General features: G+C 53.8%; 1 protein-coding gene across 3 annotated transcripts in view; it reads left to right on the top strand.

Annotated features, from left to right (window-relative positions):
• Positions 1 to 409: 409 nt before the first annotated feature.
• PTP4A3 (protein tyrosine phosphatase 4A3) overlaps positions 410 to 27,613 on the top strand; it is a 36,701-nt gene continuing 9,497 nt past the window's right edge. The window contains exon 1 of one of the 3 annotated variants that reach the window (XM_084508471.1): positions 410 to 550. The gene's annotated coding sequence lies outside the window, so the exon portion shown is untranslated. Of the gene's footprint in view, positions 551 to 2,764; positions 2,909 to 19,135; positions 19,158 to 27,613 lie in introns of those variants that run through there. The other 2 variants (XM_084508472.1, XM_084508473.1) reach the window with 2 other exon arrangements.

The raw sequence follows: 27,613 nt of genomic DNA, 5'->3' as shown, positions 1-27,613 counted from the left end.
TCCTTCAACACTTGTGACACCCTCAGCGTCTCCACAACCAGTCCTACTAGGAGGAGCCAGCGAGAAATCAGCAATAAATGGGGAAAAAAGGGCAAAAAGGGTGAAAAAGGAGAAAAAAGGGCAAAAAGAGGCCAGCAGCCCCCCCTCCTTCACCGCCTCCCTCCCTCCCTCTCCTCAGCCGGCCCCGCCCACCCATAACCCCGCCCACCCGGTGACCACGCCCCCTCCCGCCTAAACCACGCCCCCTCCCTCCTCGCTCCCCCCCATCCCCGTTGGCTCCCCGCCGCCGGCGCCACGTGACGAGGGAGGGGCGTGGCCCGAGACGCGGGGCGGGGGGCGTGGCCAAGCGGGAGGGGGCGTGGCCAAAGCGGCGGCGGCGGCGCGCGCGCGGGACGGGAGCGGAGCGGCGGCGGCGGCGGCCTCGGGACCGGCAGCGGCACCGGGAGCGGGTCCGGGACCGGCGGGGGCCGCATGTGCGGGAGGGGGGCGGCGAGGACGGCTTGGGGCCGAGCCGGGAGGAGCTGCCAGAACCGCCGGAGCCGGCGAGCAGGTCGGTAACGGGAGAACCGAGCGGCGGGGAGGGAGATTAAAGGGGTTTTGGGGGGCGAAAATGGGGTTAAAAGGGGGGAAATGGGGTTAAAAGGGGGGAAATGGGGTTAAAAAAAGAGGGAAATGGGTGCGGGGGGAGACACGGGGTGGTTCCACGCGTGGGAGAGGCTGTGGGTGCGGTGAGAGCCGGGAGGGGGCGGTGGGAAGGGGGGGGGGGCACCGTGAGGGGGTCCTGGAAATTTTTGGGGGGGGGTGCAATTAGGGTTGCAGGGTGCAATTAGGGTTGCAGGGTGTAATAAGGTTTGCACGGTGCTCAGAGCCTTGCACGGTGCTCAGAGCCTTGCACAGAAGGGCGAGCAACGTTGCATGGTGCATGCCTTGCACACTGTGGCTATCTTTGCTATTTTTGGTCGGATTATATAGTTTTTTTGGGGTCAGATCATCGATAATAGGGTGCTGTGAAATGCTGGCGGGTGTAGGTAAAGCTGGGGGCTTTGCACGCCCGCCAGCATCCAGCACGGGTACCTGGATACACCCCGGAGCTGCTTCTTGTGTTGTCAGTAGGCTTCAGAGTTAACAGCCCGGGTGCTGGCTGTGCCAGCAGCCAAATCCCTGGCCCGGGGGGACGTCAGATCCCAGCAGGGACCGTCACACGTGGCACCGGGGTCAGGTGGAGGAAACGACTTTTACCCTTTGGGGAATGCCCTGCGCTCCCCCTGGGGGAGCGATCCTCGTGCTCTCTCGCCCGAGGCCCAAAATAGCCGTGTCACCGGAGCCCCACGAGCTTTTCGGCCCCGCTGGCAAAAGGCAAAACCTTTCGGGGAATAACACCGTGCTTAAAGGTTGGGAGGAGACCTCTGGAGGTCGGCTTCCTCCACCCTCCTTCCTTGATCACCGATTTAATCTCATTTTTTGCGTGCGCCTCGATGACTGCAAATCACCAGAAGCATCCTCTGCGAAGTGCATTTCTTTGCTTCATGCCTGCAAAGACAGCCAAAAAAGCCACATTTAGGCCCGTTTCCAGCTTAATCATCCCTTGCGAGGGGTGGAAATCGGTGCCTTGAAACCCAGCGGCGCTTGGTATTAAAATAGCCGGCAGTAAACACGGGCTCCTATCGATAACCTTAATGACGGGTTGGGTTTCGTCTTAAATAGATGCGCGTTGCCACGCCGTAGGGAAGTGCAGGTTTAGCATCCAGATGGGGCGTAGCATGTTTTTGTAGTGTCAGTGGGGGAAAAAAAAAAAAAAAAAAGGGTTATGTATAATGTGTTGTTGGGGAAGAAAATGGCAAATTTGGGGGTTGGGAGTATGGAACTTGTTTCTGGGCACCACGTGGGTGTTGGGTTGTCCCAGCTTTGGAGGTGCAGCATCCCTGATTGCATCTTAGAAAGGCTTGGATGGAGCTATCAAGCCTTAATACTCCACAAAAACCCACTCAGATTTTTTTTTGGGGGGGTTCTTTTCCCTCTGATTTTATCCCAAAACTGATGGAGGCAAGCAGCGCCCGCCGCTCCGTTACGGGCTCGGTTTTACCCGCTTACGCCACTTGGCGAACACGAGAAGGGCCCGGATTCCTGTGGCAAGGAGCCCTTAAAATTTCAACAGCTCTACCTATAAATATAGGCAGCGTGAAAGGCAATCCGCCTTCAAAAAAAAAAATTTTAAAAAGAAAATAAATAAATAAAAGCCTCACACTCTTTTTTTAGTCCAACCGTATCTGCCTGACTTGAGCGCAATGCAGCGCGTCTCCGGCCGGGAGCCTCCAATGCCTCTTGCTGATTTCTGTACGAGTAAAAATGGGTGTAAAGGTGGTGTTTTAGGGTGAAACGCAGCGGGATGTGATGGCAGGAGGGTTGCAATGGGGTAGCTTTTGGGATGGTGGAGCTGCAGTGCCCTGGGGCGGCGCGCGTGGAGCCTGGAGCATCCCTTTGGGTGCGAGACGGTGCCTGGGGTGCAAATTGAAAAAAATCATAAAAAATAAAGAAGCATGGCTGGGGAAATCCCCTTCGGCGAGGCGTCCCCGGTGAGGAGCCGTGGGTCACCTTGCGGGGCCAAAGCTTGGGGTGGGGGAAACCGGGTGCTGGCGGCACGGGGAAGCGCTGCGTGTGCACTTCGCCCCGGCGCGGAGCAGACAGGCTCCGCACGTGACCGTCTGCATTTCAGCTGATCGCTGGACCACTCTGCCAACAGGCTCTTCTCGCAGCTCGGCGGCCGTGATAGCGCTTCTTTTTTTTCCCCTTCTTCCCCTCCCCTTCCTTCTTTCTCCGTCCTCCGCCTGCTTTCCGAGCCCAAGGCTGCGACAGGGGGGGAGCCCGGCTGCAGCTGCGCGGGGTCCGCATCCAAATGGTTTCCTGGAAGGCGAGTTTTTTTTTTATCTAAAAACGATCCTTTTCCCTTCGTCTCTGTGCTGGTTGCGTGTTGGTTTTCCTTCCTCGTGGCACGGGCGGATCAGACGAGGGCTGTGGGGACCGGGGGTGGGGGAAGGAGGGATCGAAGGGGGGGGGGTTTATGCCCTCGCGGATCTCCCCGCTGCGGTATCGCGCCCGATCGATGGCAGCTCCGTCCCCTGTCATCTCTGCGATAGTTCCCGGCGATTTCCTCTTGACGTCAGTGCAGTTAATCAGACGGGGAACGTGGGAGCTGGCAGCGCCGCTGCCTCTGAGCGCCTCGCAAAGCCTTTGGGGGGGGGACACCAGGCGCCCACACGGGATTGTGCTGGGGGGATGGCAATGAGGCAGCCTTTCAACCCGGGGAGAGCTGGCTGCGGAGCCAAACCGATGTTCTTCACCCTTAATAATCCTCCTTGCATCTGTTATTTTTTCTCCTTTAAAAAAAATTATTATTATTTTTCCTGCTAATAACAAGGGAAGCAGCGCAATCCCCTACACCTGCTGCATTGCCGGAGGCAAGGACCCGAGAGCCCTTCTTGATTTTTAAGCAGCCTCCATCTCCCTACCCGGACCTTTTTCTCCTTATTTTTATTTATTTTTTAACCCCAAAGCATTACGTGAAGACACCCGATGGCTTTTTTTTTTTTTATGGCCGGGCTCCCCACGCGGGTGGCGGTACCCGCGGAGCCAGCGCCACCCCCAGCACCCTGCGGGAGCCCCTCGCGTGGCGCTGCTTAATTACAGACTTAACGAAGCATCTCCCTATTTCCACTGAGACGCAAAAACATTCCCTCCTGGCCAAGGGTTTTACAGGGGAGGCCGAGCTGGGCAAGAAAACGCTTCCCGGCGGCACCCTGGGGAGCCGCGCACCGAAATGGGAACGCCCGCGTCCCTCCAGCCTGGCCCTCCCTGCCGAGCCCTTTCCTTCCCTATCCGACCTGCCACTCAAAGCCTCTCCTCGCCGCTGTGTTTTTCCACAGCCGGCTGCCCGAGCGTGACAGGGGCAAGAAGAAAAGCAGCATGGGGCCACGGGGGCTGATACTATCAGCCGGGGATGCAGCCGTGCAGGTGGGCTGTGGTTGGGTCCCCCCCTTCCTACACCCTCGAGGGTGTTTGGCGACCCATCCCACCTGCCTGCGCCTCTCCTATAGGGCTCCTTCTCCTCCAGGTAGCCCAAGCAGATCAGCTGAGATGCCCCGAGATAGGTGAGGAGAGGAGAACATCCCCATAACCCTACTGGGGCAATGGGGGGAGTGATGGGGCTACAGGGTTTTGCTTTAGGAACGGCCCCAACCCCTTGGTGGCATCTCCTAGGGCTTCCAGGCTTCAGGCAGGACCTGTCACCAGCTCAGGCTCCCCACCACCAATTTTGCTCAGGACCCCCCCTCAGGGCCTCTTTTTATTTTATTTTATTTTATTTTATTTTATTTTATTTTATTTTATTTTATTTTATTTTATTTTATTTTATTTTATTTTATTTTATTTTATTTTATTTTATTTTATTTTATTTTATTTTATTTTATTTTATTTTATTTTATTTTATTTTATTTTCATTCAGGATGTTTTCTAGCAAATCGCTGGAGAAGCACTCGGGAACTTTTGGGGTTCACAGTGGATGCGGAGCAGACCTGGCCCCAGCCTCTTGGCTTTGGGTTTTTGGGGTCACAGCCCCCAAGCCCCACTCGTGCTCCAGGCAAGCAACATGGCTGGGTGCATTTTTCAGCTCTCATTGGCACAGGGGCTTAAAAAACCCCATTGTGTCCAAGCTAAGCAGGGTAACACTTCATAGCTGGGCGCAGGAGTTAATTTTCCTTCCCTCTGCCATGCCCTACAGCTTTTTTTTTTCCCATGCAGCAGGACCGGGGGGAAATGGGGGTGCGAGTCCGGGCGATCCCGATGTCCACCCAGGGGCCCCCTCCGTGTGAACGGGGTCAGCAGCTGGGAAATGGCAGAGTGGAGTGGTAATTCCCAGCTGCCACGAAAGCGGCTCTCAAATCAAATTCCCTCCGAGGAGCAATTCCAAGTATTTGAGGGTTTGAACTTTTCCGGGGAGGACTTTGGGAGCTGCCGGCTGCCGCGCTGCACCCTTGGCACCGCGAAGAAGAGACCCGGGGGAATGGGTTTCATTATCCCAGCCTCTAAAAGATGTTTTTTTTTTTAATGTATAAATCATTATTTTTATTCGTTAGCTGCGTGCCCTCCGCGACGACCCGAGAACGGAGCGCTGCTGGAAGCAAAGCTTGCCCTAAACCCCAGAAGTGTTGCAGGAGATGCCCGTGGGGCCTGGTGGCCCTTGTGGTGCCACCCTACCTGTCCCCACACGTCCCCAAGGGCTGGGTGCCCCTTGCCATGCATTCCTCGGCCGGCACTGCTTGGTAACTGTGGGCACAACAGAAAAACAAACCTCGCAGCGAGCTTCGCTCTCCCAGAGCCCCTGAAGCTCGCTTTAAAAAAAAAAAAAGACTTTGGAGCGATGTGGTCTTTTTTTTTTTTTTTTCTCATGCTCATGAAAATTCTCATACCAAAGCTGTAACCTCCGCTGCCCCCGCTTTCGTTGGGTTTTTAAGGTGGCTTTTTGGGGGCGTCGGAGGGGAGGTTTATCCAGCCCCGCTCCCCAGGCTCTGTGGGTGCCGGATTGCAGCTCGCGCAGAAGGCAAAAAAAGAGGGGTTTTGGTCAAAAAATGAGCAAAAAAGTGCAGTTGGGGACGGGCTGGGTACCCCAAAACAGGGATAATGTGCAAATGCAGCCGGACTGGAAGTAGCCCCCATACTGTAAGGATCCAGATTATAGGGATCCCCAAAGGGATGCTGGTAGCAGGGCCATATCCAGCCTCACACCTCTGCTTCCCCACCACCCCTCCTTGAGCTGGGGACAAACCAAGCCAATTTGGGGCAAAACCCCTGCTAAAAAAAACATTTGCAGCAGGGTTTTCCTCCCCATACCAGCTTCATCTCAAGATTTTCTCGGCTCCTTGTAGGTTCCTTTCCCATCCTTCCGCCAAGCCGTCCGTCGGCCTGGCCCTGCTGGACTAATCCTCAACTCCTCTTTTTCATTTCTTATTCTTAGTTCTCTGCGGGGAGGTGGGAGAAACTCATCTCCTAAGGCAGGGAAGTGGCAGAGACCTGCGAGTCCCAGGGGGAGCTTTGGCACGGATGGGAGCAACCCCTGTGCTCTCGGCTGGCTCCGGACTCCCAGCCCCAAGTGGCATCCCTCAGACCACACACTTTGCTCTCTTTTTTTTTTTTTTTTCTCCCTCCCGACCTAATCCCTCCAACCCCTTAGGCTTTTTTTTTTTTGTTGTTGTTGCTGCTGCTGCTGCTGCTCCTCTCCGAATTCCTTCTCATTCGCAGGCTCGCTGCCAGCCTACCACACGCTATAAAAAGGGGACTTGTTCTCCAGGCTCCCCTCCGCTACAGAACATTTACACAAATAGCCCCGCGACGCGGTCCCGTTCCCCCTGCTAGCGCTGGGAGGGTGCCTGGGGAGCGGGGCTGCCCTCTTAAGAGAAGCCAAGAAGTCGAATTTCCCGGAGCCTGAAGCCCAGGCAGCGTTTAAGCTCCCCTCCTCCTCCCGTCAGCTGGAAAAACAGAGCCGTGCCTTTATTTTATTTCATTTGATTTTGTCCCTCTCGATCCCGGTGGAGGTGCGCTTTGCATCCCCTCGGGCAGGTGAGGCCACAGGGCAGGATTTGGGCACGACCACAACGTTTTGGGCCCCAGCAAATCCTCCGGGAAAGGAGCTGCAGAGCCCTAGGTCAAAAAAAAAAAACAATGCTTGTGGTTCCAATATGGTTGGGACGGGCTGGAGGGTTCATCCCTGCCGTGGGGATGGACTGGGTGACTTGTGTTTGCTCCCCCAGCTTCATCCCACTTTTTTTTCCACCCCATTTTGCCACCCATTTTCTGTTTTCTGGATGCTCTGTGTTCATCTGTAGGGACGCTGAGACGCTTGCCATGCTTTGGACCACGCAGAGCTCTCACCGAGCTTCTCCTTCCTCCAAATTTCCCCATTACACCACCCAGACCCGCAGGAGGATGCCCCACGCCAGCTGCCAGCTCCCAATCGAAGCCCTCAGCTGCTTTCCTCAGCACTCTCCTCTTTTGCAATGCAAAAACCCTTTTTGGCAAAGAAGAAGGTTGTTTTTTTTTTTTCCTAAAGCAGCCTTTGGTAACGTCCTTCCTTCTCCCTGCAGCTTGCAGACATGGGTAGCGACGTGACGGCTCGCTCCCGGCCGTGCTAATCTCGTGCTAATCTCTCCCCTGCTCGTGCGGGGCTGAGCCAGGTGCTTTCCTCCAACCCAAATTGATTTATGGCATTTAACTTCAACAGAGCAAAACACACACAGCTCCCTAGCACGGGTCCCCTCTGGGTGCTTAGGGCTATCCACGACTCATTAGGGTGTGATTAAAACCTTACCAAGCAGGCTCGAGGCTCCGTGCACGAGACCCTACAAAACTCAGCACGATTTGAGCCTGCTCCAATGTAGGATTTGCCATCAGGGCTCTGCTTTCCTCCTGGGGGTTGTAAATCCCCCCATGGGGATGTTAAAACCCGCTTTGTCATCTTATTTCCCCTGCTTTTTCTTTTTGCTGCCACGTTCACCGGCTCTGCTGTGGGTTTTCTTGGCCGGTGAGTGCGTTTTTGCACTTTTTTTTGGAGGCCGTGTGCTCATTCCTGGGGACGCTGAACTTCTCCTTCTGGTTTGGACCCTCTCCTTGCCAGGTGGGGCTCGGTTCCTCCCCTCCTTGCCTGGAAATCTTCTCCAGGTGCCCAACCTCTCCATCCTCCTGACCACCAGCCAGCTCCCTTATTTTCCCCAAGCTTTCCTTTACTTAAAAGTTGATTTCTACGTGTTTTGGGTTTTTTTTTGGTGGTTTTTTTTTCATCCTGCTAAACCTAAACTGTATCAGCCTTTGTCCATTTGAGGCAGGATTTTATGGTCATTGCAGCATCCGTCTGTCGGGCCGTGCCCTCGTTAAACCGCGCGTAAATTGGCATCGCCGCGGAGGAGCTGGGCTCTGCGGTTCTTAGCAGGATTATTCTTGGCTCTCCATTTCACCAGCAAAGCTGCTCTGCTGGTGTAACAGTTCCCAGCCTCGCTCCTCTCTGATTTTAGGTGCCAACCCAGCACTGAGCAAATTCCTGGGAGCAAACCAGAACCCCATAGCAAGTAGGTTTCCACCCAGAGCACCTCTTCTCTATTCCGCGGTGGTTTTAGCGCATCACATTGGGCATTGAACTCTCCAAATCCTCCCCGAGCAGCCCGCAGGCTCCTTTACAACCACAGCTCCAGCCTGGATCTCCCGTTGTGCATCGCCTCCTGCATTGCCATCACTGGTCTTGGTGGTGCTGGTGGCGTCGTGTTTTCTCACTGCCTCCCTCGCCATCCAGCACTTCTTTTAGGTGCAGCTGGCCATTTGCTCCCTGCGGTTGCTCTTCCTCTTTCCTCTCTCCCCGTTTCCTTGATTTCTCGCTGCGTTTGAAGCCAGGGGTGGTCGGGGTGTGTTTTGCAACCCTTCCGCTCCCGTTATTCGTTTCTGAGAAGCCAAGGGGAAGGAACTGCAAGCAACAAAGAGCCCAAGCTTGGAGGGCTGGCTGTTTATTTGTCAAAGCGAGAAAAGACGAAGAAGACGAGAGGAAATCCTCAGCAAAAACGTACCTCAATGAACTTCAGGTTTGGGCGCATCAAACCTCAGAGGAGCAGAGCAGGAGCAGCAGGAATGGGGGGACCTCCTCCTGATGTGACTTCAGGCAGAGGTGTTCCCACTGTAATTACTGCAAATAACACCTCGGGTTTGTATTTTGCACCCCTGTCTGGCTCTTTTTGCATCGTGCATCCCATCTCGGTGGCACCTCCTGCAGTGGGTTTGCCATAAGCCAGCCCCCAGGGGTGCAAATGGGGTCGAGGAGACTCGAGCCAGCCTTTAGATGCTCCAAAGAGGAGATAGGGACTGCAGGATGGCTCAGATACCAAGGCAGAAGATGCTCCGAGGTCCAAAAAGGACAAAAATAAGATCTTTCAAGAGCCTTGAGGACCGCTTAAGGTCTTCTCCCTTGGAAGCAGCAATTACCAGATGAAAGAAAATGTCTTCAAGCCAGCGACCAGACGTTTGGGAGCATCTGGTTTGCGTTTTGCCCGTGCACTTGGGGCGGCGGGGAAGGCTGCTGGCTGTGTTTATAGCCGGGCAAGGCAGAGCGGCGTCCTTCGGGGAATACGGCCGGCGCTTATGAAACGCCCCAGACAGGAGCGATTTCCACATCCCATCCCAGAACCGTTTAGGTTTTCTCTTGCCTTTTCGTCCCTCCTCGCTCCCGAGGAGGCATCGGCGGCGTGTAATTGCCGCCGGCTGTAATGCAGCCAGACCGACCTCTTCCTGGCAGAGGCGAGCGCAACAGGAGCCAAGGGCTATTGCGTGCCCTGAATAAAACGATTCCAGCCCCAGGGCCTCACCCAAACGCGAGGCATCCAGGACCAGCTCGGTGCAGTTTGCTCGAACCCACAAGAGTCGCTTTGCTGGCAGCTGCCCCTAAATTCTTTTTTTTTTTTCTCTTGGTTTTCCCCGCAAAGCCACCTGCCCGCTGGCCACATCTCAAGGTGCACCTGCGGCTGCCAGGAGCAGCACATCTGGCTGCCGTTAGCGGGCTCCATTTAGGGTTTTTTTTGCTAAAAAAAAAAAAATATTCATGGCTTTAATTGAAAGCAGAGGCACGCGGCTGCGCCCCGCCGCCCGGCGCGTGGCTTTGCTGGGCTTTGATGGAAGGATGGAGACTCCAGGTCCCCCAAGGAGCCGTCGTGGTGCATCCCACCGTGCTTCTCTTCCTGCTCCCAGCTGGGATTTGCACCGAAACCCAAAGGATTTAACTTCCTAGCCCTGAGCAAAGACAGCCCGAGGTGATGCAAATGCATGACCTGGCCCAAATCTCAGGAGGAGGTAAATATTGCACCACGCGGAGCGGGCCGTATCCTTTGCCCCAGCTTGAGGGGCTTTGCTTTCTCCTCATCCTCCCAAGTGGCTTTGACGGGAAAAAATGCACCAGCAGCTGTGCTCAGCTCCGTGGACCATCCATCTGAAATTTTGGTGGTTCTCACCCAGCTGGGGAGCCTCTGCTGCTCTTATTCTGGTTCAAATCACCTCCGCTTTGTGCAGATCTCAAACCTGGGGACTCAAACTCAGCCCCCTTCCAAGCAGGAGGTTTGGGGAGGAGATGAAGAATGGGAAAGGCTTTCTCCTTGCCACCCAGTTTAATTACGAGTGTTGTGCTGTGGATCCCCATCCCATCCTCGTGTGAGGCTGCCGGCGGGGAGGAATTGGGTTTCACAACCCATCTTTCCAGGCTGCCATGAGATTACTGGAAGGAGAGAAATGTGCCGGAGAAAACGTCCCAGTTGCTGTTAAAAGGCGCAGCTTTCTCTCCTCCTTTCCTCCCTGCGTCACCCTGGGGTGCCTTTGCCCTCCTGGCCTCCCCTTCCTGTGCAAATAATTGCAGGCGCGATAAGCGGGAGCCGTTTGGCTCTTGTGTCAAGGAGCTCATTGCTTTTGCTCGCGGTGCTCCCGGGACGGAGCTCAGCCCCTTTATATCTGAACAATAAATCTCGGGGCTCTCCAGGACACACCCTTTGCGCGAGGCACTACTGCCTCTTAAATAATGGGCCTGCCAGATGCTTGCTCCGTCTGGGTGAAGAGCACGCCAGCCAGTTGGAGCATCTGCAAATCATTTTCCAGGAGAGCCCAGACAGCGCAGGAGGCTCGCCCGAGTCCCTTTCATCCAGCCCTTTTGGATCCCCGCAAACATTTCTGGGCTGCTTGGAGCAGAAGCGTCTGCGCCAAGAGGAGCTGCTGGAGCCTTCTCCCCCGTGGGCTCGAGGTGAGGGACGTATCCTGCACATCCTGGGTGCTGGCTTGAGAAATGGTTCGGAAAGTCTGAAATCCGTGCCAGGCAGAGGTTAATTCAGGCTGTTTTCTCGGATCCCTTCCTTACGTCCACCGATGCTTGGAAATACCGAGAGCACCAGATGCAGAGCTGAGGTCCTGCGTGTTGGTTGAGCTGGTCTGGCACCGGATCTGCTCCTTCTGGATGATGTGACACTGAAAGGGCTGAAGGTGGGGACAGCTTTCTCTGTTGTGCCCCATCGCTCTCGTTCTGGGGCACAGGGACCCCAGTCACATTTTACCTCCAGCAAGAAGAAATCCTGCGAGTTCTCTGCAGGTCTCATTGCATCTGACACAGCAGGGGTGAGAGCTCCATGGTGCACTTGCCCTGGTTTCTCTCCCAGGCTAATTACAAGCCTCTTGGACTCTCTCAGGCAGCTTTGGCAGGTGCTCTGCTTTTCTAGCTCCAGCGCCGGGGAGCCCCGGCCACAGCCGTAAAGTCTTTCCCCGACTATTAGAAAGCGCCTTCCGCTGCTGGAAGCTGTGAAGTGAAAAGGACCTACACAAATAAACTTCCCGAGGGCAGGGAGTCAAAATATCCCTGGGCATGTTTGGTGGAAAAAAGGTTAGCCAGCCCCAAGCCTTGGACTCGCTGCTGGCCTGACCTTGTTGACAAAACACGGGGTTATTAATTGGGGTTTTAGGCAAACGGCCCGAGGATATTCAGCAGGAGCCTGTCCATCACGGCGGCTGAGATCTCCCAGGGCAGCGCCGTGAGAGCAAATCTGGCCGTGCTCTTCGCAGACCTCCGCGGAGAGCTGAATGAAATCCCTCCAGGATGCCTTGGCTCGCCAAGCTCCCCCGAAAGCCAGGCGGCTGGTGCGTAATGTGCTCTGGACCTCGGGTGGAGGGGATGCTGCAGCACACCATGCTGTCTCCTGCTCCCTCGCTGGTCCTGTTCCAGCCCCAGCTTTTGTCTCTGAAGGACATAATGTGTTTGGAGACACGCTTAGGGTCTGGCCCCAGCTCTGGGTTGGGGTTTTATTGCTGAGGATAAGGCGTGCAGGGGTCTCAGATTCGCGCAGTGGCCACGAGAGCATGGGGGTTCCCCAGTAGTGGAGCTGGGGCAGAAGCGCAGGAGGAGCCAGCCAAGAAACCAGGCAGTTTAGGGTTTCCTAAAAGGACTCTGTAGACCATAATCAAGCTCTTGGCTCCCTAAATTCAGATTTCTTCTCTCAAGCTGAATCTTAGTCGTAGCATCGTAACCCTGAGCAGGAGTGTGACCTTTGCTGCCCCAGCGTGGTCCTAAACTTCTGCAGCCACTCACTGTTGCTCTGGCCTTTGAGATGCTCACCATGCCATGCCAATCCCCAAGCTTGGTGTTTTTTTTGGGGCTACGACAGGGTGTTTGTGGCTACTTTCGGTGCACCCGCAGCATTTCAGCCGGAGAAGAGTCGCCGGAGCAGCTCAGCCGAGCGAGAGCAGGAGCCGGCTGTTCCTATCGCGGCTGGCGAGTTCATTCACAGGATCTCACGGCAGCGAGCAGCCCATCTGCTCGCTTCCCTCAGCTCGGAAAGCAAGCAGAAACCAGCGCTGGCGCCGGCCCAGAACAGAAGCTATGGGATTCCTCCTCGACAGCGTGACAGCAAACGCTCGTCTCGCACGGGGCCAGTGCTGGGCGGCTCTCGCCCGCCGAGCCCGCGGTGAAGCCCGTCCCGTTTCAGGAAGGGCTTGCCTTTGGGCTGCCAGCTTTCCTGCACCTGAGTGACTAAGCGAGCTGGAAAGCACCTTTGGTGCGCGCCAGGGTGGTGAAAATTGGGCTGCCAGCAAGGAAACATGCCAGCGCACATCCCACCGTGCTGCGAGGAGGTGGGCAGCACCTGGCAAAGGGGCTGCGCCCTCTCCACAGCTCCCTTGAGAGGCTGACAAATGTCTCTAACATTAGAGACCACCTCATTCAGAATGTGGTGTGGGTGAAATGTGCTCCTCAGGGTTTTGCCAGGTCCCTGAAGCCCCGCAGCTGAAGCCCCCTTGCCTGGGATGCTCAGCTTTTCTCGGCTTCCTTACTTCAAGTTGCTCTTTGCAACCAAACGAGAGGGATCGAGGTGCCCCTGTTCGTCTTGCACAGCCTCCTGACGTGGTCTTGCCCACGGTGAAACCAGCACAGGGGTGGAGCAGTCCTTCGGGCAGGAATTCAGAGCAGCCCGGCAGCTCTCCGCAGAGCCGCGATGGCAGGCGGCCCACATTTCACAAGTGGGGTTTTCCCATCAGACTCTCCTGCTGCTATAAATAACAGGAAACGTTCTGTCGGCTCTGCTCTGGAGAAGGTCAGGAGCTGGATTCTGTGGTCCCCGGAGTTTTAATGAGATTGGAGGTTCATGCAGCATACCCAGAAGTCCTCTGGGACGGCCTGCCTGAGGCCCTTTGGTTCCTTGGATGGCAAAGTCTCGAGCACCGGCCTTTGGCAGAGTCACCTTAGCCACCCTTTTGAGATGTCAGGTCCTGCTAAATCCTCCACATGCTGTTCCTTCTCCAAGACCAGATATTAACTCTTGGATCGCTGACGAACCTGCTCATGAGTGGTTTGAACCATCCCCTGCTGGCAGCTCATCTTGCGATCTCCCTCATCAGCACTTGGTATTCTCCTTGTGGTGGGCAAATGCCTAAAATTTACCCTTTGCCTTCTCCATCAAGGAGGCTGATCCTTCCTGAATCTGCACTGGGGCTGAGGGACCAGCCCTTTGACTCCTGGGTTGTTGGTCCCACCACAGAGATGGGAAGGTGGGGTGGGAAACCTGTGTCCTCTGATGGCCAACCATTGTGGTTGTCAGTGCAACCGGGAAAAGGAGCCCCTAGTGAATGAAAGAAAACTTCAAGTAGCACTCAGTGAGCCAAAATTTCTAGCTTTTATTCAAATCATAGTATTTGTCTTGCAGTATTCCCCCAAACCAATACTTGGTCAAGAGTGAGGTGAAACTAGCCATGCAGTGCTCTCCTATCTCTGTTATTTGGGTCTGCTCCTAATGCCTGTCTCCCTTCAACTACGTTTTGTCTTGGCAACATCTCTCTGTCTCTAAATACACGCATACCACAGCAAGGTTCCTACCAAAACGCTGGTTCCTCAAGGAACCAGAGGAACTCCATCGTTGTGGATAGGACTTGGGTTAACATCTGGTGCCAAGTGGTAGCTGGTGAGGTGGAAAGGTGGTCTGAAGAGGCATAGACCAAAATAACTCACATCTCGTGCAATTGATGTGTGCAAATAAATCTCTTAAAATAGGGATGTGGGTGTCCCATGCTGTTGCTGTAGTTAGTATGAGGGATGGGGAGATACCTCCAGAAGTTGGCTTGCTCCACAGCCCTCTGTATTGATTAGAGAAGTGAATGCAAAGGGTAAATGGTGTTTGTCCAAGTCTAGCTGGCATGGAAAAAACTCAACACACGTCTTCTCTGGTTGTTGGCAGTGGTGCGTCTCCATTGGGCTTGCATTTCCCGTTGGGCATCCCCAGCTTCTCTCCTCCTGGTTCTCCCCTTGGGCTTGCAGCAGGATGGAAATGTGACAAATCCACCGGGAAGATCTGGCTCCGGGAGTTTGCTCAGACATCTCAGCAGCTTTCCCTGGTTGTGGAGGGCCGTGTTGCCCCAGCAGCCACGTGGGGAGGAGGCAGAGCCGCCGGCTGCTGCCTCTCCCTTTTCCCCAGCAGCTGCAGGAATGCTTTGATGTCTGCTCCTCCGGCCCCGAGCACCCAGCACCAAGATTAACCACCCGTCAGACCCCTTCTCTGCCTCCAAACTAATCTCCTAAACCCGGGCAAGCCCCGCTCAGAGGGCTCCTGGCATTCCCTCCTTGCAAAAAAGAAGGGTTAAAAATAGTTTCTCCCCTTGCACCTGCTCCTCCAAAGCCAAAAGTGAGTTTTATTTTTACAGCCCAGATTTCCTCCTGGTGGCTGTCTCCTCTGGTGGGGTGTAGGGGAACGGGGCAAATAGAAAAATCATCAGTCTTAATAGTGCAAAGAAAATAGACAGCGTGGGAAGTGCTTATGCTACACATGGGTTGGAGGGAGCCCTTTCCCTTCTCATCATAACCATGTGCTTCGAAACTCAGGCAGAAATGCAGCTCCAGTGTTGGTCCTCAAGAAAAAACACCTGATTTTGCTCTTCTTTTGTGTTTTTCCAGGCCAACCCTTCAAGGGACGGGAGGGCTGAACAATTGCAAATGGAGCTGTGTGTTTGTGGGCAAGTTATTTGTGGGGTTTCCTGGGTCTAAGTTAGCATCCCCTCTGCAGAGCTCTGAAGCGGAGAAGGAAGCCTGGCTCGGCCCCGATTAAATGGTTTCAATGAGGGTGAATTATTAATTTTTTTAAGGCCTGCATGTTTACATTTCATAAGCTTATTTTAAAACATGTACACAAGAGCGGGCTTATTTATAAGGCAGAATAGCCCACTGTGTCCTTACCTGACTTGAGTGTCAAGGAAGCAGCTTTTTTTTTTAAAAAAAAACTTTTTACAAGCGTGGTTTAAAATAAAATCCTGGTTTGTTGCACCCCAGTGAATCTGCCCGGGAGGAGGTCAGTGCAAGGTCTTGTTTTCCGACTGTAAAAAACTCTTGTGCTTATTTACAGAGCTTCTTCTTGCCAGCTGTCATTTTAGGATAATCTGTTAATGACAGCTATAGGTAAAAAACTCATTTCCATCCCCCAGAGTCCTGGCAAGGCTGCGCTGCCAAAATCCCAAACTAGCCCAGCTTCCCAGCGAAAAGCCTTTGGGAACTTTCCATCTGTAGAGCAGGATCTGCTGGGTGACCCATTCAGTCAAGGTCTTGGCAAGGTTTCTGGCTCCAAATCCCCAAGGTAAATACATAAGAAAGCCTTTTAGGGGCGATGGGCGTTCTCTGCCTCTTAGTCCCGCTGGCAAAAACCGCGGGAGAGGCCCCGCTGGCTGCCCCCGAGGAGTTTCTCCAAGGAGGATGGGGTGATCCTGAGTGAGGAGGCGGTGGAGGAATGAGGGGGTGCCAACAGCCAGGGGAGGATTTTTTTTTTCATTCTCTGTTTTAACTATATGAACTGGTGAGGAGCACCTTGTGGTGGTGCAGAAGAGCTTCGGGGGAATGTTAAGTGTGGTGAGATGTTAAGCATGGGCCTCAACGACAGACCCAAGGAGTGAAGTCTCACAAAAAAGAAGCAAAGCAAGTAATATTTATCTGGCAAAAGGGAGGAAAGATGTTTTTATGTCTATGCTGAGAGAGATTTTTCTGCTTCTAGCAAGCTTTCACGAAGCCCATGGTCCTGGTGGGTATGCTGAAGGCCTAGGAGGCTGGGAGGTGAGCAACTACCTTGTGTACCCAAGGAAACAGCTGAAGCAGACGTAGGGCAAGGGCCGGGTTTCCATCCAGCAGAGCTGTAAAACCAAAGCCCTGACCACTGGTGGTTATTTAAAGACTTCCTGCGATGGGAAGGTGCTTGGCCAATGTTCAGGCTGGGCGCCTGCTCTCTGCAAAGCCAAATAAACAGAATCCACTTGAACTTTCCACCTTGCGGGCTCGGCCAGATGCCTCATCCCTCGCTACGAGTGCGCCTCGGATGGGCTCTGCCTCCGAGCCTCCATGGAGGATTTAGGGTGACCACCACGCTGTGGGGTACTTTTCCCTTCACTCAAAGGAGGAGTTGGGTGCTGTTGTCCCACTGCTTGGAGCTGGAAGGCAGCAGCTGGGCGGGAAGGCCTGTGTCTCCAGGATGGGCTGGGATGTCCTACGTGTGGTCTGTGTCCTCAGATGACCGTGGGCAGGGCAGAGAGAGGAAATTATATCCTTTAACTCTAGATGTGTAGTTTCAATGCTAATTTCCCAAGAGGAGGACAGCTGAGATATTTCCGTGTAGCCGGGTGCAGGAATTTTGTCCATCCATCACAGACCTCCTGGACGGAGTCCAACAATGGGACACAACGATGGTGGGACAGGAGCAGCTCTCCTGTGAGGCTGAGAGCTGGGACTGCTCAGCCTGGAGAGGAGGAGGCTCAGGAGGGGATCTCATCAATTTGTACAAACACCTGAAGGGAGGCTGCAGAGGGGACAGAGCCAGGTTCTTGTCACTGGTGCCCAGTGCCAGGACAAGAGGCAACGAGCACAAAATGGAGCAAAGGAGGCTCCCTCTGAACATCAGGCAGCACTTCTGTGCTGTGCGGGTGGCTGAGCACTGGCACAGGTTGCCCAGAGAGGTTGTGGGGTCTCCTCCTTGGAGATCTTCAAAAGGCACCAAGATAAGATTTGATAAGATTTATTTAACGTGGTGCACGTCTATCCTTGCTTCTGCCCCTTCCCTGGTGACCCAGGACATTTTGGCAACCCAGCGAACTCTGCAGTGGATGCACCTCCACGGATGGCTCCCTACTGCCAGCAGCAGCCCCATGGCCTGGGAACTTTTGCAAGACTTGGCAGTGGGGCCACTGCAGGCGTATTTCACACAGGACCCAAAAATATTGCTGTCAGTGCAGCGTTGGTCGGTTTGAACGCAGGGTCAGGTCCCTAAGAAATCAAGCCTGTTGATGGACAAACCTAAGCAGATTCGAATGTTTCGTCTGATTTTCTTGGATTGCAAAGTTTCCACGGGAGCCAAAAAGCTCGCTTCTCTTCTTGTTTACTTTGCAGACCAGAAATACAGCTGGGTTCAGTGAAATTAGGAAGCTTAAGTTCTTGTAGCGATGTAGTAGAGGGGGCAACTGGAAAAGCTCAAATCTCTCCGTCAGAGCCCATAAAATAAGTCCAAGATGTTCTTCCCCAGCTCTGCTGCCCTGTTTCTGCTCTCTGCCTGTGTTTGGCATTGATAATGATGATTCAGGCACAGGGCAGCCCCGATATCAAAACCCTGGCTTGAAATTCCTCTGAATTTGTAGTAAGGCAGCAAATCTTGGGGCTTTTCTCTCAATAAAGGTCAATGAGTTGGGACCATGCAGATGTTTCGAAGCATATGAGTGCCAGTGCTGAGTCTGGATGATAGCACGGGAGACGGCGGGTGCAACCAGAGCATCGTTTTAAACTGCAAATGAACCCTGAAATGACAGCAAACTTGAGGCAAGCCCACGTTTCGGGCCAGGCTGGCCGTGAATCAGCTTTGGAAAATGAAAGACGAAACTTTCTGACTTCAGCTCAAGTTATGAACTTCTAAACTCCCAATTATCTGATTTGCTGGAGGCAAGCCAGAGACAAACATTTTTCGAGGCGAGCACATGGGATGGCTTCCTGAAAGTGAACTCATTCAAAAAGGCGTGATTTGGAAGCAAGAAGTTAGACTCAAAAGCTGATGTTTTGAACTGGGTTAATCCCACATGAACGTGGCTTGCTATGGATTCCTGAGCTCCTTTTGAGCATCCTGTCCTGTTGCTCTGGGATAAAATGTAGGGGCACAATACAGCACTTTCAAAAGTTGAAAAAAAAAGCCTGTTAAGCCCATCCAAATGATGTCAAATGAGCAGAAAACTTCTTGGCTTGGTCTTTCCCCCCCAGATGCCAAGCCAGTGGCTGGCCATGAACTACGTAAAAGTGAAGGCCAACAAGGCAGCCCACAGCCCAACTTTTTTTTTTCATGGTGCACCTTTGGGGTACCCGTTTCCCCTGTAAAAAATTAATTTATTTTCTCTTTTACTTTAAAAATTGTTCTGTATTCCCAAAAACTATTTGCAGGTATATATTCTGATTTTCTTAATGGTTCCTCCCTTTGGGTCAGCCCTATATTTTTAAATAATTTAAGCTAAAAGGACATATAAGTATATATATCTCTAAAATCTAACACAAAACTGAAAGAGGAATTTGGGAAATCTGTTCAATGGGCAGAGAGGGAATGGCATTTGTAGGTCAGAAAGTGAAGCGTCCTTAACACGAATGGGATCAGTGGGATGGATTTGGAAACGGGACAAGGAAAAGATGCTCAGTGGTCTTCCATGCTTCTCCAGCTGTCGTAGCTCTCCTGCAGATAAAATGTTGAACTTTATCCTGCAGGTGAAACGCAGGAGAGGCATCGTGCAGGCAGCTGGGCAGCAGTTCCCCCCCCACGAACTGCTGGAAGTGCCATCTGCTGAAGTCAGTGGAGGTTTTGTTGAGCTCTGTTTGTTTTAGTCAAGCGGCCGGGTCAAGGACCAGGGTTTATCATCAAAGGGATGCACCCACGGCACCGGCTGCTGGGAATTGTCCTCGTCCTTGGGGCTGTGGCCTCAACCTGGAGGGATTACCGGGGTGTGCTGTAGGTGAGGAGTTTGTGACGCTGTGCCACTGCCGGTGGCCCTGGTGCCTGTCCCCTCTCTGCACCTCCATACCAGCAACAGTGCTTACATCTGCAGTTGTGGCAGCAAAATGGGTGAGTTCAAAGCTCTCTGCATCCACCAAAATCTCTTGTTCCTGCCCCAGTACAAGGCTCGTATGCTGGGAGCAGATTTGGGGTAGCACCCCTCTGCCTTGGAGCAAGGGGAAGGTTGCGTGGTGCTCCTACGTGCAGCTCACTGCGGTCCTTGTAGCTGGCAGGGGCTGTGGGTCCAGCTTAGCAGGAGAAACCTGCATTGCCAAAACCCCTGAGCCAGCCCTGTGACCACATCCCATTAATCCAGCGCCCGCCTTTCTGCAGGGAAGCCTCGTGGCAAGGTCCCCGAAGTCTTTTAGGTATCACTGCCAGGCAGAGCAGACACAGCCCATGGGTAAAGCTCGGGGGAACTCCTGCTGCTGTGTTTCTAGTAAATGCCTGCCCAGGGCAGGGTAATGACTGCAGAGAGGATGTGCTCCATCCAGCTGATGGATGCCGTTTACGGTAGATCTGGAAATGGGGGTGGGGGGGGTGGAGTGAGGGTTGTTCTCTTCCAGAGGCTGATAAAATGCTGGGGAAATTCCTGCCTGGGAACACGCAGCACTTTCGTGCTGTGCTGGTGCCTTCAATTACAGCGCTCGTTTAGCAACCCTTGGCTGCCCATCCCAACCCCGTGCTGCCCACGATGCCGTGCCAGGACAGCTGCAGATGGGCTGGGAACAGAGCCAGATGAAAATCCACCTTTTTTTTTTTTTAATTCCACCCCCCAAGGCGGGATCCACTCCTGGTGCAATCGCCCGGGAGGGAGCTGCCAGCGAGAGCCCCTAAGAAAATGCTGGGGTCTGCGGGGATGGAGGAAAACCCCGGTGCTGGAGGAAAAATATTTAGACTCTTGCATGAAATCTGGCATAGATGAGGCAAGCGTTCACGTGTTTAAAAGCTGGCTGTTGTGGTTTCACCAATCCTTGTCTTTTCCCCCTGTCCTTGTTGGCATCCAGCGCGCTCTCATCACGATTTACCAGCAGGGAAGAGGAAATACCCCACGGGAAGGATGTTGCAGCACATTCACCCCTTGCTCTGGTGCAGGGTTAGGGATGCTAAACAGGACCCGGGAACCCAGGAGCCACTTTCTCATCTCCACAGCCGTGTGGGTCAGGAAGAGGGAGGTCGAGCCTTGTTAGAAGGAGGTGAAATTACTGGGATGAGCTGCCCCACCCATGCAGGATGCTGGCTTGGCTGTTTTCAATTAGGTATGCTCCTTTTGCTTTTCCATGCAGAATAAAAAAAGACCATTTCAACCTAAAAAAAAGACACAATTTGAGGATCCGGCCTCATTTGGTGTTTGGTTTCTCCAGGAACCTCTCAGTGCTCTGGGCTGCCCATCCCCTGGCTGGTTTTGCTCTCGTGTGCGGGGCCAAAACTGTGGGACAGATTTGCAAAGAAGCAAGGCGTCCTTTGTGCTGGCTGCTGCAAGCACTCAGTGCACAGCTCCTGTAGGGCTCTGTAATGTGGATTTTCTGCTGAGACAGTTAAAATTCTATGGGTTTCAGCCAGGTGTATTAATAGGTATGCCCTCCTTTAGCTGCCTCTCCGTACCGCTGATTTTGTAGCTGATCCAGCACTGAGTACTGGGTATTTCTGCGTGGTCCCTGCAGATTTATGTTTTATTTTCTCTTTGCTGCAGCCGGGCTTTTTAGGAAGCAGCAGGAAAAAGAGATGGGGAGAAATCCCTCATCCCAAATATTTAACCTGCTCCTAAAGACCTCTGTTCCCCTAAGCAGAAAAGGGTGATGAGGATGCCCAGCTCAGCCTGCAGCAGGTTTTCTGCCCAAATGCATCGAGGTGGGCCTGAAAATAAATATTTATTATCTTCGGTAGCTGGCTGCTGGCTTCATCATCACAACTGATGAATTTCAGCTCGCAGCTTTATTTATCCAAGCCAAGGAAGCTCGTTTGCTTTTGGCCTGCTTAGAGCCTGCTCCAGCGCAGCAAGGGTGGCCAGGAAATGCCACCCACGCCAGGGTGTCGAGATGTCCCTGAAACCACGGGGAGCGGAGCAGCTTGCGTGTCTCCAGGCCATCAAAACCTCCCCCTGGGGCCGGGGAGGACGTGCAGAGAGCAGATGAAACGCCGCGTCCTGTCTGTCCCGTGGCCCTGCCGGATCCGGCCCTAGGAGCTGGGGAAGATTTCCTGCTGAGCAGGGCGGCGAGGCTTTTCGCATCTCAGCCTTGATTTAATTTTCAGGTGATAAAAAAAGTGTTGCGCGGCCCTGCCCGGCACTGCTCAGCAGCCAGCGCGTTCAAACGCTTCCCGTTCTGCAGGGAAATTTGCATTTCCCTAAAGGCAGCACCGGTTTTATGCAAATAGCCCCGACGAAAGAAAGTTGAGAGTCGAGGCCAAAGCGTGCTCGTGAGTAAGCAATTCTTGGGGATTTTTGTCAAGAAATCAGGCGCTCTCCTGCAAACCTCTCAGCATTTTGGGGAGCAGCAGCGTGTGCTGCCATCAGGGGGGCTCCTCCAAGCTTGAAAAGCTCCAGGTGAGGAGTGCTCCACCTCCACGTTGTCCCACAAGCCTGGAAAAAGATGCTTTGGGGCAGCAATGCCTTGCTGCTGGGTTTGCTCCTTGCTGCACCATTCCCACGGGATGTGGCATCCCGAGTTGGTGCGGTGTTCACATGCAACAGCATCTGCTCTGTCACTGTAGGCAAAGGATTTTCTGACTATAAAGCTTTAATCTCCTCTTTCTTTCCCTTCCTGCCATCCCTGAAAGACGTCAGCCTTCTGCAGTGCTCTCCAAAATCACCTGGGCACGGTGCACTGCAGCCAGAGGTGCGGCGCTGCACAACATCCCCCTTGCTTTCTCTATCAAGATGGTAAGATGAGTGAGCAGCAGCATCCCACAGCATTTCTGGCCTCTCCCATTCAGAGCAGGTTTTTTGCTCACACATATGGTTGTGATTTCTCTTTTGGAGATGCCGGGGTGTTGGCTGGCTTTCCTAAAAGCCACCGATGAAGTCGGATGCTGCTCCTGGAGGCTTTCAGTGCTGGGTGACCCCAATGCACGTGGCCGGTTGCTGATCTGAATTCTGTGATTCTGGGATCTGGGAGATTGGTTGCCACAGAAATCAGTGCTTAAAGTCTCCCGGTGGCTATGCAAAACATCTCCTTTCCAGAGCACCATCTACTTGCTGGCGTGGGCTCCTTCTTCCAGAGCAATGCCTGATCCTGCCTCCTCCTCCTCCTCCTCCCAGTCTGGCCCCCCATCTACCTGACTGAAGGGATGTCAAGGCTGTGACTTCCAGCATTTTGTTCCCTTTGATCTTATTATTTAAGGGCAAACCACCTTTATTTGCACAGCCAGCTCTGGTGGGTGGGGGACGCCGGCACGGTGTCTCTCTCTCGGCGCTGGGCTTTTGCGCAAGAGCAGCAGCGGGTCAGCCCAAAGCCCTGCCAGGTTTTGTCCCCGTGCATCACAAACCGGTGGCTCGGAAGCATTTGCAAACCCACTTCTGCCAACCCACGTGCCCTGGCTGGTGGAGGAAACCTAAAAAAGGGAGCGAGGAGCCGTGAAATCCCTCTCAGCCTGCTGCCTATTAACGCGGAGGAGGAGCTGCCTTTCTTCGGGGCCCGGCTTCTCTGATCGATGCTGGCTCGATGCCACCGGAGGAGATCTTTCCATAGGGCTTATCACAAAGCAGCCCCAACATGTTTCCTCCTACCCCACGTTTTGCCATCCCCGGCACGTTGCGGGACAGCGTGTGCTTGCAACACCCCCTGCGGGGCGAAATCCGCCCCGTTGGGGAGGTTGAGTCCCCTGGAGCCCCCCTTCTTCGTCAACAAGCGGCCGGCGGTGGGGTTGTGCAAGACGCCGGTGACGCAGGGAGGGCTGCCTCTGCCCTTTGGTCAGGGCTTGCAGAGGTGGCAGGAGCAGGAGGTGTGGGTGCCGACGGGGTGGACGGGGGAAAAAATGCAGAAAAAAATGCTATTTTTGGCTCAAGTTTGAGCCGGGCTTTAATGGGAAGGTCTCAGCAGCCCTTCCTGTCCTTCCCATCCCATGAGCTGTTGCTGGCACTCCCAGTGCTTCCCATTTGCCCTTCAGACACCTGCCATGAATATTAGATTTGCTCAAAAGCACAAGAGCAGAGGAGCAGACGTTCAGCCACGATGGATATTTGGGGTGGTAGAGGCACGTGGTGGTGGTGGCCAAGCAACAACCCCAGGGTCGGTTGTGCCTTGGGGCGAGGACAATGCTTTGGGGTTTTATCCTTCCATAGATGCTCTCGAGGAAGCCTGGAAATGTCCCAACAGAGGAAGAATTCCTTTTTTTTTTCTCTGATTCCTTGCACCAAAAGAAATCCCTGAGGGATGTGAGCGGCCCCAGCACCCAGTATTTGGAGCTCCCTGTGTGTCGGGTGCCGGATCATAGGGACTGGCAATCCCCAATCAGCCAAACCCTCCCCAAAAAAAACCTCTCTGCATATCTGGGAGGCAGCCAGCTTCCAGCGTGCAATTACCATTCCCTGCAGAGTTGGCCTCGCCCCCCCCGCTTCTTTTTTTTATTTTTTGGAATTTTTTTTCCTCCTTTCCCTTCACATCCAAGCCAGGAAAAGCCTCTGACGTCGGCACCACGGCTGCGAGCCGGTGGGGGAAGGCGGTGGAGGGGATATCCCACATCATAAAACCAGGATCACATCGCCCGTGAGTTACCCACAGGGAGGGGGACGGATCGTTTTCCCCCAAATGCTGAATTTTTGGTGCTTTTTTTGCATTTTTGATGCGCGTCTCCCACTGGCTGAGCCTCTTAGGGTGCAAGCAGGAGTTGGGCTAAAAAAAAAAGCCATCGCTGCACACCCTGTATTTAGGCTGCTCGGGGAGGGTTGTAGGGTAGGGTGAAACCCCAAACAGCAGCTAAAGGGCTGCTAAAGGGGATGTCTGCAGCACCTCGTGTTCCCTCCAGGGCTGTAGGTGCCTCTTCAAAGAATAAAAGTGCAAATAAAAGATAAAAAGGAGTCGATTGATCGTGTTACCCCGGCCTCGGGTGCATTCCCTGCTTGCACAACAGCTGGGAGGACCGTGCTGTTATCTGTCTGTCTGTCTGTCTGCCGAGCTATCTGATCTTCCCCAGTCCTCCCTCTCCTCCCTGCCTCCCAAGTGCCTCCTGCTTGCGAATCTCTGCTCTGACATCGTGCCAGCATCCTGGCCTCCTTCCTAAATACCACCAAAAACTCCTTCAACCCAACCGGGGATATAAAATAAGGGGCCACGCGGTTCTTTTTTGCGAATTTAGGTGGGAGCTGGTGTCTGAACCACGTGCTGATAGGGGGTGGAGGGAGATTCAGGAACTCCTCATCCACTTTTTGCAGCTCAACACCTGGAGCAGGACGTGCCGGTGGCCGTCGGGCTCCTGCGGGGTTTCTTGTTTTTGTCTCTCTCCTCCCGGACCTTTCCTGTCGAGTTCCCGTTTCCTTCCGCGCGGATGCGGCTGGAGGAAATCTCAACGCGGTCGCTTTCCTCCAGCCGGCCCCTGCGATGGCCCCGCGTCTTCTCCAGGTCCTGGGGCACGGTGGCCGTGGGTCTCCTGTTGGCACCGCCGTGATCAGGGATGGATTTGTGGAAAACCACTACGTGAGAATGCCTGGGACCCCTCAGAAACTTGCCTTCTGTTTTGGGGGTGTCGGGATGGAGATGCTCTCGGTGGAGCCGCAGCTAGGAGCAGAAGGAGTTGGTCATAAGTGGAAGAAGAGGTTGGTGGAGTCCTGCTACGTGGGCCGAAACCCGCCGAGCAGATGTAACACAGCTGGGTGTTTTGCTAGTTTTTTTTTTTCTGAAGGTGAAGGTTGAGCGTGAGATGAGCGCGCTCGGGAGATGGCTGTATTCATGTCCGGGTAAGATGCGCATTGTCTGGGTGTGTAAGGCCCTTTGTTCCAAGTGAAAAAACCCACGTGGAGCAACGATTTGGCTCTGCAGAGCTTCCTTTTCCTTCGCTTAGGGAGTTGCTGTGTTTAGGAAAACCTGACTCTAGCAGCTGCATCCCGCTAACCCCAGCCACACCGAACACCGGCTGTTCCTGCAGCCTGCCTTCTGCTCGTCGACCAAGCCCTTTCATTAGCTGCAGCGAGGAAGATCTGCCCTTTATTTTGTGTCAAGGTACGGGGAGGACGAGCAGCCCCATCCCTGCCATTTTAGGGTCCATGCCCAGATGGCTGGGATGAGGCCAAGGTGTGCACCACGGAGCCACCAGGCTGCAAGTAAATAATTAGGAAGGGAGCCTGGTGCTTCCCTCCACTCCAAGGTGTATTCTTGGGGTGGTGGCTTGGTGGTCTCCATGTCCTGGAGCAGCATCCCCATCCACTTGGGTCATAACAACCCCAGGCAGCTTGGGGAAGGGTGCCCAGGGAAGTGGTGGAGTCCCCATCCCTGGAGATGTTCGAGAGATGTGTGGACGTGGCACTAAGGGACATGGTTTGGTGGTGGGACTCGGTGGGTTGGTGGTTGGATTTGATGGTCTTGAAGGTCATTTCCAACCTAGATAGGTCTGGGATTGCTTCCTCACCATGCCAAGGGTGTGATTAACCTGGATTTGTGTGGGACTCTTGTCTACAAAACCTCTTGCATGCTTGAATCTCTAGAAAGGACATCCCCGTGGGAAATAGGAGCTGGAGATCTCCAGCTCATGGCTTCATTGGGTAACTTGCGCCAGGTTTGTGCCATCCCCAAATCGGGGCTCTCTTTTGGGTCTGAGTTCTGCAGGTCACCCTTTCCTGGGTTTCTCTGATACAAGAGACAGCACCATCCTCTTCCAGCTCCAAAAAGCACGTAGAGAATTTTTGGGATGGGACTTTGTCCATCCAAGCAAGCTGAAGTCCGTGTACGCATGCAGAGATGAAGTTTTCAGCACAAATTGAAAAAAAAATCAGCACAAAACGAATCTCTTCTGTCTTGTCAGCCAAGCTGAGCTGCGAGGTGAGGACATTTGGGGACCACGTGGCGAGTCCCCAATTCTTTCCCCTTCCTTCATTGGGCTTCACCCCGAGGAGCTTGAGCCTGGAAGACCAGCACCGTGCCACCGCGCATCCTCCTCCAGGGCTGATTTACTGCTTGTGCTTCCTCCTGCTCCCCTGGAGCTCTCGAGGCTGAAGGGTATTTATTCACTTGGCAGGTTATTAATATGAGCTGAAATCCCCTTGTCCGCATTGTTCTGCCGCACTTAATATGGTAATCAGCCTGTATGGCCGGGGATGATTTGCGATTGAAAATCCATTAGGAATTTATGGGCTTTGGGCTGAATTGCTGGGACGTGCAGTTGCCAAAATACTTGAAATGCTTCCCCTGGAAATGAGACCTTGTGGGAAACGAGTGCTCGCTTTTCTCAAACACGATCAATTCCCAGTGAATCTCCATTGCCGGCAGCAAGTACTCCCGAGGCAATAAAAAAAAGCCCTATAATATGAAGTTCACCTATGGAGCACAAAGTGTGGGATGGAGACCAGACTATGGCTCCCGACGTGCTGTGCAGAGCTGCACTCAAGCCCTTCCAACCCCAACCAGTCTGTGAAGATGGATATCAAAAAGAAAATGCTGAGAGGCTGCTCGAATCAGACCCCAAATGCAGCTCTCACCTCACTCCCATCCTTCAGCCGACCTTGCAGCCTCTTAGCAGCCACCAAAATGGGATTTTCTCAGTGAGGGCTGCAAAATCCCCCCCTGGGACATCCCACTCACCCCTACAGCCCCAAAATCAAGCCCATTTTTAATGAAGCTTTGCAGGAAACAGGAGCTGCCCTGCACCCATCACTGCAGCCTGTACCACCCCATAATCCAGGCTGGGTTTTAGTTTTGCAGAGCATCCCCACAGGACAAGTGAACATTTTTCTTTAGCAAAAAAAACAACGGTGTGGTGTGGGTGCCACCACTCCCATCCTCACATCCTTCCTGCTTCATCCCTTGCTAGAAAAACCTGGTTTGGTGGGACCAGGTTCTGCAGAGGGGATCTGTGCCAAAATCCCCTTCAATTTTGGTGCCTGGCCCCGTTCAATCTCCTTTCCATAAACCCATCCTCGCGGGGCCAGGCGCCGTGCTGCGCGTCGGGGCAGTGCCAGGGCTGGCACGTGCTGCAAATAATTAACAATTAGTGCACCAGCAGTGGGAAAATCCGCGATTTGCACAGCCAACCCGGGCACGTTTCAGTCGGAAAGCTTCCCCTTGCCACACCGCCTGCTTTGTGGCTTTATTTTTTTTTTTTCCCTGTTGATATTTTTTCATTCCAACCACTCGGAAAACAAGCGGGTGGGCTGCCTGGAAATGATGCCTGGGTGCCGAGGAGCGCGGCGGCGATGCTGGTGCTCAGCCACCTCCCGGCCCCGCTTTGTCTCTTCGCCTCGGAGCCTTTTTGGGGTAAAACGATGCAGGGGAAACTTTCCAGGAGATGAGAGGAGAGGCGAGGGGGCGCGTGCTCGCCCGGCTCCGGTTACTTATGTGCTTATGTTCTATTTTGAGGCTCCGGCCACGCGGCGCTAA

Source organism: Aythya ferina (genome assembly GCF_964211825.1).
Source record: "Aythya ferina genome assembly, chromosome: 2".
NCBI lineage: Eukaryota > Metazoa > Chordata > Aves > Anseriformes > Anatidae > Aythya > Aythya ferina.
This window is presented reverse-complemented; position numbering and strand designations above follow the sequence as displayed.